Source organism: Nerophis ophidion, linkage group LG10, assembly GCF_033978795.1.
Source record: "Nerophis ophidion isolate RoL-2023_Sa linkage group LG10, RoL_Noph_v1.0, whole genome shotgun sequence".
Taxonomy (NCBI): Eukaryota; Metazoa; Chordata; class Actinopteri; order Syngnathiformes; family Syngnathidae; genus Nerophis; species Nerophis ophidion.
Window position 1 is genome coordinate 25578827 of NC_084620.1, and position 12727 is coordinate 25591553.

At 38.1% G+C, this 12727-nt stretch overlaps 1 protein-coding gene across 1 annotated transcript in view; it reads left to right on the forward strand.

Moving 5' to 3' along the window:
- Positions 1-11867: 11867 nt before the first annotated feature.
- The window catches only part of ldhba (lactate dehydrogenase Ba), a 37838-nt gene continuing 36978 nt past the window's right edge, over positions 11868-12727 (forward strand). Inside the window, exon 1 of the mRNA XM_061913196.1 lies at positions 11868-12024. The gene's annotated coding sequence lies outside the window, so the exon portion shown is untranslated. The remainder of the gene's footprint in view (positions 12025-12727) is intronic.

Sequence of the window (12727 nt, forward strand, 5' to 3'; positions counted from 1 at the left end):
AATAGCATAGTAGACTTGTCTTTTTAATCGGTGTGACTTTGACTAAAATAATCTTGTTTTGTCACCAGAAAAATGGCTACAGCTAAAGCATCTGGTTTTGTTTCCAGAAAAAATAGTAACATTTCTGTATTTGTTTTCAGAAAGATGGCTGAAAATATCGGGTTTTGTTGCCTCATTTGGATTTCAAAAAAATAAATTTCCATGTCTGTCCTGAGTCCTCCTCCAACTTGTTAGTCGGTTTGACTTTTGCTAAAATACTCACTAATAGTCACTAGAAAAATGGCTAAAAATATCTGGTTTTGTTGCCACAATTTGATTTTTTTCTCCCTAAACTTTTTTTTTTGTGCACACGTCTGACTGCAACTCACTGAAAATGACACACAATCCACTTTTATGTCACGACCCAGCAGTTGGGAACCACTGGTCAACTGTATAACAGCTACTGTAATATTTCCATGTCTGTCCAGAGTGATTGACCACTTTGCAAAAATGAAAACGAGACGTTACAGTTTACTTCTAAGAAAATGATTCCCTGAACAGACACACAACAGTTGTTCATTTATTCTACTACTGTGGCTTTATTGTTTTGTGTATATTTTATAGTTTTGTGTATCTGAAATAGGATTAGCCACATTGCCATAAATGGAAATTAAATAATATAAAAGAACCCAGAGATGTAGGGGTGCTTTATTTTTTGTTTTACTTTTGTAGATGTTAAATTTGCAGATGATTACTGCAATATATATTTCAAAAAGATTCATTGCTCTTTCTTTTTGCTTTTACCAGTAGCAGTTTAGAAGTCTGGAGTAAAAAAGTGCACAAGTAGGTCAAATGCATTAGTTCATTTCAGGTGGTTAATCAAAGATCCATACAACATAATCTGATAGGATTTCATAGTTTAAAGCACTATTTATGTATTTTTTATGATAAATAAGTGCTAAAAATGTTTTTGCTTGCGCGCTTTGCACGCTCACATGAATTATTTGTGCCCCAGGTGTGCCTCAGTACAGTATTAGGTCTAGTGACGCCCCTGTTTGTACCGCTTATCCTTTTCGGAGTTGCGGGGCTATCGTGTTATTTTTCTAAAATACACCTCCGTGGTTCGGTGATTGCGGAGGTTTGGTGCAGCCAAGCGCTGAATCGGTTTACGTCTTACGTTCCATGAAGGCAATGCACCTCTCAGTCGATGCCCTTATCCCACGCTAAATTCGGGCTAAAAGTCTGAATCTAAAAACAAAGATCTGAACCTGGAAAAAAAAATCAAACTAAAAAAATATTTGAATCTGAAAAAAAAAAAGAAACTCAAGTATCAAAACAAATGAAAATAATGTATACATATATAAATATAAATATATGTTTTGGGTTGCCGACCCCCGTCATAGGAGAAAGTGGCATGATGGGTCACAGGAAATGGATATCATTTCTGTCTGGGATCATCATCACTGTGTCGTCAAACATAGAAAATTAGTACCGCATATTCTTTTTTTAGCTACATGCATGCAATATAATCGCGGATATCTTTTTTGGGACGTTATGCTATAACCTCTTAAACCCCGAGACGTTTAGTTTAAAAATGTTTTGTCCAAGTCCTACTGTAAAAATCTTGGTGTCAAAGTCCAGTGAAGATTTTGTCAAGATTATTCATGACATACACTGAACCAATATGATAGTGGGCTTTTACATTATTTTAGTAGCCCGCCACATCATTTAACTGGCCTGCAACAACATTTAACACTGCCTGTTATTTAATTTTACCTGGCCCACACCCTCAATTTAAATGGCCTGCCAAATCCTTTTATATGGCCCGCTTCATGGTTTTATGTGGCCTGCAACATAATTTTTTCTGGCCATCAAGATTGGAAACATGGAAATATTGTGTGCTAATAAAGAACTTCATCTAATTAAATGTATTCATTATTTAGATTTGGACAGAAAACATGTATGTACTGCATGAATTTGCATATCATTTCAACTTTAATACTATTTTTTCAGGGGTCTCCAACCAGAGGCTTGTGAGCTACCAGTAACTCGCCAGGTGAAAAATATTTTGCTTAAACACTCAGTATTGTAAAGTCAGACATTATGTCTCTATCCATCCATCCATCCATTTTCTACCGCCTGTCCCTTTTGGGGTCGCGGGGGGTCACTGAAGCATATCTCAGCTGCATTCGGGCGGAAGGCGGAGTACACCCTGGACAAGTCGCTATCTAATCGTAGGGCCAACACAGATAGACAGACAACATTCACACTCACATTCACACACTAGGGCCAATTTAGTGTTGCCAATCAACCTATCCCCAGGTTCATGTTTTTGGAAGTGGGAGTAAACAGGAGTACCCGGAGGGAACCCACACAGTCACAGGGAGAACATGCAAACTCCACACAGAAAGATCCAGAGCCCGGGATTGAACCCAGGACTACTCAGGACGTTCATATTGTGAGGCAGATGCACTAACCCCTCTTCCACCGTCTCTATTTAATGACAAATGGCCGCAAAATAGCACAAATACAGTAACTGCACTGTTAGAGAGAAGATTTGCCTCCTAAATAAAATACAGTTTGAATGTGACTGCACTGTTAGTGAGAAAATTTGCCTCCTAAATAAAATACAGTTTAAATGTTGTCCGTCGTATGAATAAAATACAAAATCCTGTCTTTTTTTTTGTCGAAGTACCTGCAATAGTGATTTCTTTGAAAAACAAGATTAAAATGGATAGTGAAATACAAAATGAACACAATGTTTTGTTGTTTAAATGTGAGTTTCAGAACATTTTGTTAATTTTCTGGCAAAACCAACATATTCCTTTTTTTGGGGGTTGAATAAAGCTACTAGTGTTGTCCTGATACCAATATTTTGGTACCGGTACCAAAATTATTTTGATACTTTTTGATGCTTTTCTACATAAAGGGGACCATAAAAATTGTTATAATTGGCTTTATTTTAACAAAAAATGGCGTACCGGTACTTTTCAGAGGTGGTATAGTACCGATTAGTATCGCGGTACTATACTAATAACCAGTATACCGTACAACCCTAAAAGCTACATAAATAAATGTTACAAAAAAGGTGGCTTTGTGCCATTTTTATTTTGTAAAAGTAAAAGCAAAACGTTTGGAGAACCCTGATCTATATATTTCTTACTCTTTAACATATTTTTTGTTAATAATAAAAATATTCTAATATCTGCTTGTGACTTATCTGACTGATGTTTTCAAAGCAAGTCATCTGTTCAATTTGTACATAAAAATATAATAGTCAATTGCATAAGCAAGTTTGTAATACAAACCCCGTTTCCATATGAGTTGGGAAATTGTGTTAGATGTAAATATAAACGGAATACAATGATTTGCAAATCCTTTTCAACCCATATTTAATTAAATGCACTACAAAGACAACATATTTGATGTTCAAACTCAAAAACTTTATTTTTTTTTTGCAAATAATAATTTACTTAGAATTTCATGACTGCAACACGTGCCAAAGTAGTTGGGAGAGGGCATGTTCACCACTGTGTTACATCACATTTTCTTTTAACAACACTCAATAAATGTTTGGGAACTGAAGAAAATAATTGTTGAAGCTTTGAAAGTGGAATTCTTTACCATTCTTGCTTGATGTACAGCTTAAGTTTTTCAACAGTCTTGTTGTCGTATTTTACGCTTCATAATGCGCCACACATTTTCGATGGGAAACATGTCTGGACTGCAGGCGGGCCAGGAAAGTACCCGCATTCTTTTACTACAAAGCCACGCTGGTGTAACATGTGGCTTGGCATTTTTTTGCTAAATTAAGCAGGGGCATCCATGATAACGTTGCTTGAATGACAACATATGTTGCTCCAAAACCTGCATGGACCTTTCAGCATTAATGGTGCCTTCACAGATGTGTAAGTTACCCATGCCTTGGGCACTAATACACCTCCATACCATCACAGATGCTGGCTTTTGAACTTTGAACCTATAACAATCCGAATGGTTATTTTCCTCTTTGTTCCGGAGGACACCATGTCCACAGTTTCCGAATATGATTTGAATTGTGGACTTGTCAGACCACAGAACACTTTTCCACTTTGCATCAGTCCATCTTAGTTGAGCTCGGGCCCAGCGAAGCCGGCGGCGTTCCCCTGTGTTGTTGATAAATGGCTTTCGCTTTGCATAGTAGAGTTTTAACTAGCACTTACAGATGTAGCTACCAACTGTAGTTACTGACAGTAGTTTTCGGAAGTGTTCCTGAGCCCATGTGGTGATATCTTTTACACACTGATGTCGGTTTTTGATGCAGTACCGCCTGAGGGATCAAAGGTCTGTAATATCATCACTTAAGTGCAGTGATTTCTCCAGATTCTCTGAATCTTTTGATGATTTTACGGACCGTAGATGGTAAAATCCTTAAATTCCTTGCAATAGCTCGTTGAGAAATGTTCAAAAACTCTTCGACAATTTGCTTACAAATTGGTGACCCTCATCCCATCCTTGTTTGTGAATTACTTAGCATTTCATGGAAGCTGCTTTTATACCCAATCATGGCACCCACCTGTTCCCAATTAGCCTGCAAACCTGTGGGATGTTCCAAATAAGTGTTTGATGAGCATTCCTCAAGTTTATCAGTATTTATTGCCACCTTTACAAACGTTTTTGTCATGTGTTGCTGGCATCAAATTCTAAAGTTAATGATTATTTACACAAAAAAAATGTTTATCAGTTTTAACATCAAATATGTTGTCTTTGTAGCATATTCTACTGAATATGGATTGAAAATGATTTGCAAATAATTGTATTCCGTTAATATTTACATCTAACACAATTCCCCAACTCATATGGAAACGGGGTTTGTAATATCATGAGGTGGTGATACATTATTATTCATTATTTACTGTTGCAAGTGGTCCTCTGAAGGCAGCCATAACTGCAAAGTCCCCCAATGAAAACAAGTTTGACTCACTTGGGCGGTTTGGATTCCTGGTTATTACCCAGGTGGCCCAGATTTTACTCCTTGTATGAAAACTTTTTCTTTATATTTTTAAAATGGTGAAATTCCCTTCGGATTCAATGATCTACTGTGAAACATGTTTTAACCGATGCCCCTCCAACTGGCGAACTGATGTCAACATAACCAGTTGTCCACACTACCAAAATGGACGTTTACTCTGGCCTGACATACTGTATATTAGAATGGGAGATAATTAAGGATTTTCAACCTATGGCATCCTCCCTTTGTGCATACTTTAAAAAAAAGATTAAGATTCTTCTGTTTTCTTCTGTTGTTTATAAATTGTATCTGACAGAGAAGCGCTAATTCTGTTGAACAAAGTCTTGACACCAATGGCAATAAAGCTTTGGTACATGCACAAATCTAACAAGAAAGACACCAATTGGTTAATTGTTTAGTTGCTGCGTTACAATGGTGGCAATGCAACGAGTCAGCAGGAATCAGTGCAGTGAAAACCTGGTCTGTTTGCCAAATTCATTCATGCGTCCATTCATTGACTTTGCAGAGACTCAATGGAGCTTAATAATATTGTTCCAGGTCACATGACCAAAGGGGCTCTAGTGGGGCGACTAGAATAGTCTGCTGAAATACATAGGTAGTGGCAGTTTATACATGAAATGTACAATTTAATAGCTAACTATACATTTGATAAAATACACAAACATGTACGATATATTATTTGATCATATTGTGATGTTGTTATGTACAAAGTCAGGAAATAAGTGCACAGCAGAGTTTGGAGGTTTGAGTGGCATCAGCCTTTTTTCAGTGATGTACCCCCTGTGAACATTTTTTTAATTCAAGTACCCCCTAATCAGAGCAAAGCATTTTTGGTTGAAAAAAGGAGATAAAGAAGTTTGTCATCAGTTCCTGATTTATTAAGTTGTATAACTGCAAAATATTGCTCATTTACAATGGTCTGATTTTTGAATTGTTGCTATTTTTTGAATATTTAAAAAAAATCTCACGTACCCCTTGGCATACCTTCAAGTACCACCAGGGGTACGCATACCCCCATTTGAGAACCACTGGTCTATATTCATAATAGTATGATTGTTTAACCCACTTTGGGTAGTTGCAAATTCTTAGTGCTTTTTGTTCTTAATGCTTTCTGTCTTGTTCCTGGTTGATGAGATCGGTGCGTTCAAAAAGTGTTCCTACGACTGTGAGTTTGTGATTTATGGGGTGTTCCGATGTCCAAATGAAGTTTTGATCTGTGAGAGTGGGTTTCCGATATATTGGAATTTTTATGCTGCCATCCTCCAAATGTTTTATGTCCAGGTCCAGAAAATGTATTGTGCTGTCTTTTTCTTATTTGTGGGTGTATGCTATATTGTTTGTTTCACCCAGTGTGTTGAGGTGGTCTGTGAGTACCCGTGTATGTCCTATTTTTTTTTTTAATAAACACAGGTCTGGCTACAAGAATAACAAAATCGTACAGCTTCATCACTTTATTCATAATTTTTGTGCTTAAGAAATTTCTCTGTGACTTTAGCACCAGGTTTCTTCTGTTTGTTTGATATTGTCATTACTGCCACAAGTGGTGGCAAAGTGCATTATAACTGACTACCGCTGCAGACTATACGGCCCACACCTGAGAAACAGATATTTCTTGGAGGCCCGCTCTGGTTAAGAAACTCTGAAATAGATCACTAACAAAAAACACCAACTTCCCTATTATCAGTATTGTATCCATATAAATATACACCACAAATATCAGTCTGTGGTTTTTCTTGTTGTTGTGTTGTTATCCATCCATCCATCCATTTACTACCGCTTATTCCCTTTCGGGGTCGCTAGGGGCGCTGGCGCCTATCTCAGCTACAATCGGGCGGAAGGCAGGGTACACCCTGGACAAGTCGCCACCTCATCACAGGGCCAACACAGATAGACAGACAACATTCACACTCACATTCACACACTAGGGCCAATTTAGTGTTGCCAATCAACCTATCCCCAGGTGCATGTCTTTGGAAGTGGGAGGAAGCCGGAGTACCCGGAGGGAACCCACGCATTCACGGGGAGAACATGCAAACTCCACACAGAAAGATCCCGAGCCTGGATTTGAACCCAGGACTGCAGGAACTTCGTATTGTGAGGCAGACGCACTAACCCCTCTGCCACCGTGAAGCCCTGTTGTGTTGTTAATATGTAAGATATTATTAGATAAGTAATTTGAAGTAAAGGCAGTATGGTGGAACAATGGTTAGCTTATGCCTCACGGGCTCGGGGTCTTTTTGTGTGGAGTTTGCAGGTTCTTCTCGGGTACTCTGGCTTCCTCCCACCTCCAAAGACATGCACCAGAGGATAGGCTCCTCCCACCTCCAAAGACATGCACCTGGGGATAGGTTGATTGGCAAAACTAAATTGGCCCTAATGTGTAAATGTGAGCGTGAATGTTGTCTGTCTATCTGTGTTGGCCCTGTGATGAGGTGGCGACTTGTCCAGGTTGTACCCTGCCTTCCAGCACCCGACACTACCCTGAGATGGATAAGCGGTATAAAAATGGATGAACGGATGGAATTTGAAGTAAAAAAGTATCGGCCATGCCGGCCCTATTATCGATGCTATATTTTACAGTATTGCGCAGCCCCTACACTGTATACTTTTACTTAATACTGACATTCTTCATCATTTGAATATCCTTTATCTAGAATAATCAGCACATATGAGACAATATTGTTAATTTGATACAAGATTATGACATATTTGCGTGCAGGTCTGACCATAATGGGGATTTTGTTCTGTTATGTAACTATTGGCCTGCCTCCTTTTCACCAACGGGTCTAATCCCCCCTCCCCCATCTAATGTAACGGTCCTCAAACACACACACAAAGGCTCCTGATGCAGCCCATGGATGCTTTAAAGGAGCCCCCCTCTGCAAACCCATTGGATGGGTAAAGACAACCACGACGTCCTATTGGGTGCCAGCCTGTATCGCAATGCAACGCCATCATGGGGTCACGTGTGCAGCATCAGCAGGAGCGGTCGGGTACAACGTGTTCCCATGTATGTGTCACCACAGACACCATGTTGGCTGCAATGCTGCTGTTTAAGAACATCGTATTCAAAGATAATGTGACAATTGCACTGATTTGTGGTTGGACATTGTCATGTTTGTTAATAAATATGATATACAGCCACACTGAAGAGACAAAACACTGACAATAGTCATAATGATAGGAGAACATTTATGGAATATCAAAACTCCTACACCAACATGATGCAAATACTGCCGTCATATATTCATCATCTGCGATGAGATGATGACTTGTCCAGGGTGTAAGCCGCCTTCCGCACAATTGTAGCTGAGACAGAAACCACCGCCCCCGCGACCCCAAAGGGAATAAGCAGTAGAAAATGGATGGATGGATATATTCATCATACACTATATACTCATATATTGTATAAAACACTTTTTTTCACATCGTGTAGTAAGTGTTTTTGTAAATTAAACTATAGTATTATACACTTTATTTTGACCAGATGCTGCATGACAGTACTCCTTATGGAGGTATGTAAAGGAAATATGCGTCTTCACTCTATCACAGATTTAAAATAAATAAATAAAGGATATTCAATTGAGCATTTTCAAGTATAACAATTGCCAAATTAACTAAAAATAGCGATACTATGGTAGTATTGGCACAGTGGGAAAGAGTGGCCGTGCGCAACCCGCGGGTCCCTGGTTCAATCCCCACAAAGTACAAACCTCATCACGTCCGTTGTGTCCTGAGCCAGACACTTCACCCTTGCTCCTGATGGGTGCTGGTTAGCGCCTTGCATGGCAGCTCCCTCCATCAGTGTGTGAATGTGTGTGTGAATGGGTAAATGTGGAAGTAGTGTCAAAGCGCTTTGAGTACCTTGAAGGTAGAAATGCACTATACAAGTACAACCCATTTATAATTTATCTATTTAGTATTGGCCGCAAGATGAGACCAAACCAATCAAAGCATGCCGCTCAGTATTGTGGCCACTGATTGGCTAAGCCTGAGGCAGCATTCTTACATGGGATTAAAAGAATGTAAAGCTGACTAAAGGGTATTATTTTAAATCTAAAGGCCTCTTATAATGTTGAAACACTGGACTAAGAAAGTCATAAACAGTTTTTTATATTCTTTAGCCATGAAAATATTCAATTTATAATTAATAAAAATCATTTACCACGGTCAGGTCCGGAACCAATTAATGGCGGTAAACAAGGGTTAAATGTTTCAATACTATATAAAAATAACAAAAATAAACAAAAATAATGAATATAAATACAGTTTATCAAATTGATAATGAATGAAATAATAAAAACAAATGAAATAAAATTCTAGTTTCTTCAAAATAGCCATCCTTTGCTCTGAATACTGCTTTGCACACTCTTGGCATTCTCTCGATGAACTTCAAGAGGTAGTCTCCTGAAATGGTTTCTCCCTTCACGGGTGTCATAGTTTTGCTGCCTTAAGTGACAATCTACAATGTAAATAGTCATGAAAAAAAAACAAAAAAACGCATTGAAATAAGAAGGTGTGTCCAAACTTTTGGCCTGTACTTTATATTCTGATCAGCACTATATAAGTACAACCAAAAACATATTTCCTGTGATTTCATACAATTGTTGGAGCAAATTATAAATGATAAATGGGTTATACTTGTATAGGGCTTTTCTACCTTCAAGGTGCTCAAATCTCTTTGACACTATTTCCACATTCACACACTGATGGGGGGAGCTGCCATGCAAGGCCCTAACCAAGACCCATCAGGAGCAAGGGTGAAGTGTCTTGCTCAAGGACACAACGGACGTGACTAGGTTGGTAGAAGGTGGAAATTGAACCAGGAACCCTCAGGTTGCTGGCACGGCCACTCTCCCAACTGCGCCACGCCGTTGATAAATTAAAGTAACAAAGGCAAAATATCACAACGAAGAGAACATTTGTGTAGATTACAACTGAAAAATATTGACCTCATCATGATAGTATTGACCCAATTCCGATACCAGCACTGGTATCGATACCTGGATTGGTCCACCCACCCTTGCAAAACTGCAATCTACTTTTGAGTGCTGAGCCACGAGTTGATCAATAATTTCCTTGTACGGTTTTCTGGTCGCTAGGAAGCGTTGGTAAACTTACATTAAGGGACATTTTGGACCAGAGGTGTCAAACTCATTTTAACTCAGGGCCCACATGGAGGAAAATCCATTCCCAGGTTGGCCGGACTGGTAAAATCATGGCACGATAACTTAAAAACAAAGACGACTTCAGATTGTTTTCTGTGTTTTACTATGGCCAAAAATAGAACAAGCACATTCTGAAAATGTATTAATCACAAAAAATCGTTTTGACAAAACACTTCAAATTGTGAGGGAAAAAATGTATGCAGTTTGAAAAACACAACAAACTTAGACTTTTTCTCAGTGTATCTATAAAGCCAATAAACACGAAGTCACAGCCTATCTCGGATTGAACAAAAATAAATAAACTTTGAAGTGTCAAAAACCTAATTTGTTATGTCCAGGTATTAACCCTGTGCGAGCTCAACAAACTACACACACGGATGTAGAAATTGTTAAAGATGGTTCAGTTACACTCACTTTTCAGACATTTAGGGGCAATGAGGGCGCCAAATAACAAGGGGTTCGAAGCATAAGACCTAAAACTGCAGGTTTTGCGTTTCATTTCTTTGATGTTGGGAGCCACAGCCAAGCGTTACCGTAGCTATATGTGCTTTACTGCGTACCTCTTGCTTGGCCCAGGTATCAAGCGTTTGCATGCCCAACAGAGAGTTGTTATTGCAACTTTGATTAATTTATTTAAACTTTTATCAGTAGATTGCACAGTACAGTACATATTCCGTACCATTGACCACTAAATGGTAACACCCGAATACATTTTTCAACTTGTTTAAACCGGAGTCCACGTTAATCAATTCATGGTGGAACACATTTAGATCAGCAATTTATTTCATTAAACAATTTGAACTCAATTCAATACCTCGCAAACTCATCTCGCAGGCCGCATAAAATCTGTTTTCGCGGTCCTGATCTGGCCCACGGGCCATATGTTTGACACCCATGTTTTGGACTGAATTAAACAAAATAAAAGAGAACAGTATATTTCCTTCAATATCCTTCAAGTTTTGTTTACATGATTTGTATGGGTGTGGGAAAAAATTGTTTCGAATTTGAATCGCGATTCTCATGTTGTGCCTTTCAGAATCGATTTTTTTTTTTTTTTTTTAGCAATCCAACAAAACAATACACAGCAATACCATAACAATGCAATCCAATTCCAAAACCAAACCTGACTTAGCAACACTCAGAACTGCAATAAACAGAGCAATTGAAAGGAGACACAAACACGACACAGAACAAACCAAAAGTAGTGAAACAAAAATGAATCTTATCAACAACAGTATCAATATTAGTTGTAATTTCAGCATAGCAGTGATTAAAAATTGACTTTATCATTAGATATATATATATCTAATAACAATAGTGTCACAGTGGCTACACTTGCATCACATCTCATAAATTTGACAACACACTGTGTCCAATATTTTCACAAAGATAAAATAAGTCATATCTATGTTTAATAGTTAAAACTAATTTATATTATTGCAATCAGTTTATAAAACATTTTCCTTTACAATTATAAAAGCTTTTTATAAAAATCAACTACTCTGCTTGCATGTCAGCAGACTGGGGTAGATCCTGCTGAAATTCTATGTATTGAAATATATTGAATGAATACAGAATCCTTTTAAATTGGGGGGGAAAAATCGTTTTTGAATCGAAAATCGTGTTGAATTGAAAAAAAAAAATCGATTTTGAATCGAATCGTGACCCCAAAGATTCGCAGCTCTAATGATTTGTCAGTAATCATACAGACAAAAAAAAAACGACCTTTCCGGATTGAGTCACGTTTAATCTTCATCCTGCTCGATCTCCCTCCTCTCTCTCCTCATTTCTCCAGCAGCCTCTTCGCAGACTCGCCACCTGCCCGGGACCAGCATCACAAATACTGGATTAAAGCCACAACAGGACGTAAGAATGTTTTGATATTCACAAGCTTTCTCCATCGATTTGTAACGCATTTTTGCGAGTTGCGATGCGCCACTAAAATGCACACATTTCGTACCTGGACTGCTGCACCTCCGCAGGATTTTTCTCACGCGATTTGCTCGTGTGTGTTTTTTCTAACTGGAGTCAATATAAATGAATATGTCAAACATATAATGAAGAAACTGTGCGCTAGCCTCTTTAAAATGCGATAAAGATGGCAACCACAATTACATAACCTTGTTTTTACCGAAAAGCATCGGATTCTTAAAACAGCCTATGTGGTTATGATAGCAAATACATGTTTATACATATTTGACAGATTTTTTTTTTAGGCTAAAATGTGTCGTTTTGTTTTGCTGCTTATATACATTCTCATGGCACTTTTTAAAAATATCTAATAAGGCGATAAGGTGAATAAATGTACAGTAAATGAGTCATATGTTAGCACAATGCAGCAAGGTTAGCATTAAAACGTCTCCTGTCCTGATTTAGGGACTTCATGCATTTCACTTTGATACAAATATTTTTGGGGGGCTTTGAGTACGTGGTTCAATTGGTTGGTTTGAGTCCAGAAGCTGTACATTTCAGAATAACTTTTGCTCTTTTATTTAAAAGAAAAAAAAAAAAAAAAAAGAATGACGAAGCAAGCACTTCCGAACTAGTGATTAGCACAGGGATGTCAAAC